Below are 6167 nucleotides of genomic sequence, written 5' to 3'. Positions count from 1 at the left end.
TGCTGATCCTCCAGATTCTCTATCGATTCCCTGAGCGAGGCCTGAACGGGACTTTTAGTTTTTCTCTCTGAGAGTCTGGAGCTTCATGTTTGTTCCATAGCTTCATGTCATTTGTCTCCTTCACATTGAAATTCAAACTTTTCTCAGACACACGTGTGTCCTGTCGTCCTCACCACGGCTACAGGTCGACTCTCATAAAACCTCATTCTCTCTTTCTGTTTCTTTAACCTACAAATTATATGTATGTGTTTCTCTCTGTGTGAAAATCAGATTCTCACGGTGCCTCCTCGGCCTCCAGAGATATTTCATATCACCAGTCACTCATACTAATGCATTTGTCTGGAGACACAGATTTCATCATGTACGTCAAAATACTCTTTACTGACAGAACTTTATTATGAAAAGGTTGAGATCTAAATGAGCTGAAGAAGAAAACAACAGAAAGAAAAGAAGTTTAAACATAAAAAACACCTGAGGACGCTCAGCTCTTCACGATGAGGTCACGCCACAAGGTCAAAGGTCAAAGCCTCCGTGTGATTCACCGGCCTGTCGACCATCGAGCTCTTTAAGCTGCAGGTGAACCAGCAGTAAAAGAGCAGTTATTATAACAATAATTAAAATTAGTGTAAAGTTCAAAGTAAATATTTCATGTTAAATTCTAATTGGATCAGTTGAAATGAAAACTCAGCCGTTGATCACGAGACGTACAGAATGACCCTTTGTTCGGTTCTTTCAGATCCTGGATCAGAACCTGGATCAGAACCTGGCGTCGGTCCAACGCTGGATGTGTCGTAACCAGAAGATGAAGAAAGACTCCGTCACAGAAGTTCTTTGAATTCCTCGAAAGAGGCAGAATGTTGGAGGGAGAGAAAAACAACCCTCATCCTCAGGAACAGATGGTTTACATTTCTTCTCCTTGATATAATTTGTTTAGTCACAATTTCCATGTAGAACAGAAACTGAAGGACAGAGCGGCTCAGAGCTGACGGCTCTACTTACGCAACACGTTGAGTCAAATTAAAGCTGGAAACACTGTTTATAGAGCGACACGGGATCGAACCTGTGATCAAACTCTTTCAAATTCACATTTTGGTGGAATCTGTAAAAAGCCTCAGTCCACGAGCAGCTGCAGGAGAAGAGGAGGATTCAACCAGAGGCAGAAGCTCCTCTGAGGAGGTGGAGGAGACCAAAGCAGAGAGAAAAGAGACGAAACACAACTTGAACCAGGAAACTGGGACGTGACCTCATTTAACCCACTGAACACAAACAGACCTGTGTTCCTCTGGAGCTCAGGTTGTGTTGTTTCATTACAATTCAAACTGGATGAAGTCTGTAGTTTGAATCCAGGTCAGGTTTCACCTGGTCTCCAGGCGGTGGCGTCATGTCCCCACTGTCACGACACAAGTGACGTCTCATCCAGTTTGAAGTCGCTCTATCAGGAGGAGCTCTGGAGATGGGTTCTGTTCTTCAAGTGGATGAATGATTTCAGTCGTTGGAAACACGCTGAGCATTGATTGGTTGATTTTAACGTGAAGCTGTTTTATTCCTCTGAGGAGAATTCAGATGAAAACCTCCTGAACCATCGACTCTGAAGGAATCTAACCAGGAGAAGACTCCCATCATCCCAGGATTCTACACTGGATCATCTGAATCCACCCAATTCAGACTCCTGTGTATTCTTGATCTCATTCTTTGGTTCACGACCCACAGCTCTGCATCTACCTCCTGATCCATCTTCTCTTCACTCATTTGAGATTATTAGAGTTTTATTTCTACATTTCTTTGGGTTCCCATCCAGATATCATCAACGTCTTCCAGCCCGACTCATGAATCAATAATTAACCACAACCCCTCCGTGGCTTCCACTCCAAACAAACATCATGTTCCTGAAGCTCTGAAAAACTGTTTCACTAAGAATCTGAGTAGTAAATTCCTGCGGAGGCTTCATTTGAAAGACATAAGACGACACATATTTCAGGATTACCGCTCTGGCTCCGGACCGAAAACTTGTTTCCAAGAGAGTGAGAGAGAGAGAGAGAGAGAGAGAGAGGGGGAGAGAGAGAGAGAGAGAGAGAGAGAGAGAGAGAGAGAGAGAGAGAGAGAGAGAGAGAGAGAGAGAGAGAGAGCACACGTCTCAGCTCTGGCAGGTGAGACGACTGAGGTCGGAACATTTTCATCCAAACCAGATGAACCTTCGAAGGTCTGATGCAACCAGACGGACTGCTGCACACACACACACACGCACACACACACACACACACACACACACGCACAGTGAAACACGTGCATGACCCCAGCCAATAACATGGTGTGTGTACAACTCATCAAACTGTGTGGGTTTCTCTGTGGTTGCTGCTGCTGGCAGGAATCTGTGTGTTACACCGGCCGACACACGTCAGCTCCTGATCAGCTCCAGTTACTAATGTTTTTACAAACCTCGTCGTCTTCTGAGGCGGGGGGGGGGGGGGGTTCATGGCTCTGTTTAAATGGAAATCTTTCCTTTTTGTGTTGAGATCAAAACTCAGTCAAAGACGTGAATTTCTCAGCAAATCACACCGGTTATTGAACTGATGATTTCCCTTGAAAATAAGGGTGTGTGTGTGTGTGTGTGTGTGTGTGTGTGTGTGTGTGTGTGTGTGTTTGATTTGTAATCTGGACACAAGCAGCGTATCTATGCAGATGAAAAGGAATTGATTTGGCCGAGGAACATTTTCAAATGTCAGTTCAGTTCCTTTTCAATCGCATCTGGAAATTAAATTCTGCTCTTTAGATTTGTTACAGGTCAGAGATCATCTACAGTCTGAGGGCAACATGTAGAAAAACATAGAAATACATAATACATTAACACAACAACTGTAAGTGAGGGTTAAACATCTTGTTTTAAATAACATGTGAGCGTCTGAAATGTGACTTTAAATGTGGAAAGTTACAGATTAAAGCCTATGAAGAAACACACACACACTCACAGACACACACACACACACTCACAGACACACACGCATAAATATCAGTCCTCATCAAGATTCATGAATTAAAACAGACGAGTTCTTCGAGAAAGATGTTTTTACGAATCGTTCCAGCAGGAGTCAGGGACACGCCCAATTCGTAACACACACTTACACACACACACACACACACACACACACACACACACATTTTTTATATTTGAGCTTCAGTTTTAAGAGATAGATGTTTTTGGGACCGAGTGAGTCTGAGATGGAGGAAGACGCTGTCGCTGCCAAATCAGTGTTTTCACAGCCTGATTCACAGCTTACCACTGATACTAGCTCAGGGACACACACACACACACAAACACAGACACACACACACACACACACACAAATTACACAGGATACCGAAGGAGGGATGGTGCGTGTGCACAGACACAACCACCCACATTCACATATAAACATGTTGTACTACACCACAAACACAAAATACACACACACACACACACACTCACAATAGTCCTCTGTGTGTGTTAGTGAAATTAATTAGAAACACACACTGTTCGCTGAGCCAGCGTCACGTACACAGAGGGTGTGATGCTCTGTGTCGTTTCCTCCACAGACTTCATTTAACTGTCGGGCGTCCGTCTGTCGCTTCGGACCAGATGAGGTCGTCCACGTTCTCATGAGGACGCGTCACTTTGTGGTCCGAGCCGAGCTGAGCCGGGCCGAGCCGAGCCGAGCTGAGCCGGGCCCCAGTCTGGGTCATAGACTTCAGAGAAATGGTCCGTGAAGTGGAAGCTGCTCAGCCTGAGAGCAAAGGTCAAACTTTACAAATGAACGATTGAAGAGTTTCGGGCTGAGGGAAACACGCTGCTTCTTCTAAGAGTCGGGTTTGATGCCAGTGATCAGATGTCGGATGCGATGGGGCGTGTCCCACTAAAGATCGTGAACCTCGATAACACAAACAACGCAGAAGTGTCGGAAACCTGTATTCTGTGTGATGGCCAACAGGGGGCGACACCACTGGTTGTTTCTATAGAAGTCGATGAGAAAATCACTTTTAAAAACGTAAAGTCAACATCAGCTCACAAACGTGACGAGTGAACTGGACACAACAAAGTGTCTCAGTCGCTGTCCTGCACCTTCGTCCTGCGTCCACACACCGAGGACGAGGGCCACGAGACAATCAACGTTATTTACCTCATCTGAGAGAGGACACAATGTTTGCTGTGCGCACACACACACTTAAAAATCAGACAGGACACACACAAATTGTACAAACCCAGACAGACACACACCTGCATTTCTTTCTCTTTCACTGCTTTGTCTCATCGCATCCTTCAAAACACACACACACACACACACAGACACAGACACACACACACACACACACACACACACACACACACACACACACACACACACACACACACACACGGCCTTCTTCTTCTTTGAGTAAAACATTTCCCTCTGATTCTTTTTAGTTTTCTCTCTCTCTCTCTCTCTCTCCCCCCCCCCCCCCCTCCCATTCCTCCACCAGTGCAGTTTGGGCTGTTTCCATGGCTACGTGCCGAGTCCCATGGTCGCTGTGGGGGGGGGGGGGGGTCCTGCCCAAAAAACAGAAAATAAAATCTGCTAAACACTCCTTCAAAAACCTGAGGACTACAATCACTGTGCGTGTGTGTGTGTCTGTGTGTGTGTGTGTGTCTGTGTGTGTGTGTGTGTGTGTGTGTGTGTGTGTGTGTGGGGCGACACAAAACCTCGGGTTCCAGTCTTTGTCTGTGAGACACAGAAACCAAATCTCTACAGTTTACAAGTGATTGATTATAGATCTTTGTTTTATTATAATCATTATTATCGGCTCATTAAACTTATCTAATGAGGTTTGATTGACAGTTCAGAACCTGGTTCATGTCTCAATGTGATGATATGATAGAAGCGTGTTTACGTCCCGAGATGGATTTTCACACAATACTGGAGAAAAATGACAAATGAAAAGACTGATGAGGAAGAAAGAAAAGTCTCATCTGCTTCTTTTTCATTTGTTTGTTCATTGAACAGGCAGAGAAAGAGAGGAAGAGAAAGAAAGAGAGAAGATGAGAAGATGAGAGAGGAGAAGGGTGAGAGAGGAGAGGGTGAGAGAGGAGAGGATGAGGAGATGAAGCTGAAGATCGGTAGAGATGCAACAAGGAAAAAGAGAAGGAGTGAAGAAGAGGAGGGAGGAAGAACCAGAGAGAGGAGTGTATGTCCTATCACTCCCTCTTTCCTTCACTTGTCATTTTCCCCTCTGTCCTCCAACTTTCTCCTCCTCCTCCCTCCATCACTCTTCTCCTCCCTTTGTCTCATAATCTTCACCCGTTCATCTCCTCCCTCGTCTCCTCTTTGATTTGTCTTTTAAACGTCCCACGTTGTCCCGTGGCGTCTATTTGTTTATAGATCAATAAAGTCTGCTGACAAACGGCTTCTTCTTCACGGCTCACACACGCTGACACGTCACTTTCTTCTTCTTCTCTTTAAAGAGCGCGGTCGACGGGTAGATGACTCGTTCCTCTAACGCTCAGAAAAAGACTCCTCCCCCTTCCCCAAAACAAAAACACAAAGGAGGAGGTTTCATGAAATCAAATTTGGACGACTCTAAAGAATAAGTAAATCACATTTACTTCCAATTATGATATTGTTTTTACACAGTTAACTGGACTCAGTATAAACCTGGGAACATGTTTGATTCATGTTGGTTCCACACAGGAAGCTCATCACACACGCTCAAGGTGCCTCGGCTCATTATACACACATAAATTAAAGTTAATGCAACACATGCATATACAAATATAGATTTGATGAAGAGGCTCTGAAGGAGAAGATCTGAGGTTTGATTTTAAGAGTTTAACATCAACAGGTCAAATTAAACCGTATTTTAAATGAGTTGTCTTTAGATAAATTATTTACATTTGATAGATTATTAAGATTAGTGAAGTCTCGTCCTGACAGGCGTCTTGTGTTTTATTGTGAATTAATTAACTGAACAACAGCTGATTGTTGAAATGCTATTTAAAAATTCAACCCTCGATCCACAAGGTGGCGCTGTCTCTGTCTGTGAAGGATTATCAGTTTGTTTCCTCTGAGAGTCGGAAGCTTCATGTTTGTTAGTTTTTTATTTTCACTTTGTAATTTAGGGACGAAAAAATTTAGTCTAACAAACGTACGTCCTGTGGTCAT

The sequence above is a fragment of the Pleuronectes platessa genome, chromosome 18 (genome assembly GCF_947347685.1).
Source record: "Pleuronectes platessa chromosome 18, fPlePla1.1, whole genome shotgun sequence".
Lineage (NCBI taxonomy): Eukaryota > Metazoa > Chordata > Actinopteri > Pleuronectiformes > Pleuronectidae > Pleuronectes > Pleuronectes platessa.
The sequence above is the reverse complement of the archived record's forward strand: the minus strand, read 5'-3'. Positions refer to the sequence as shown.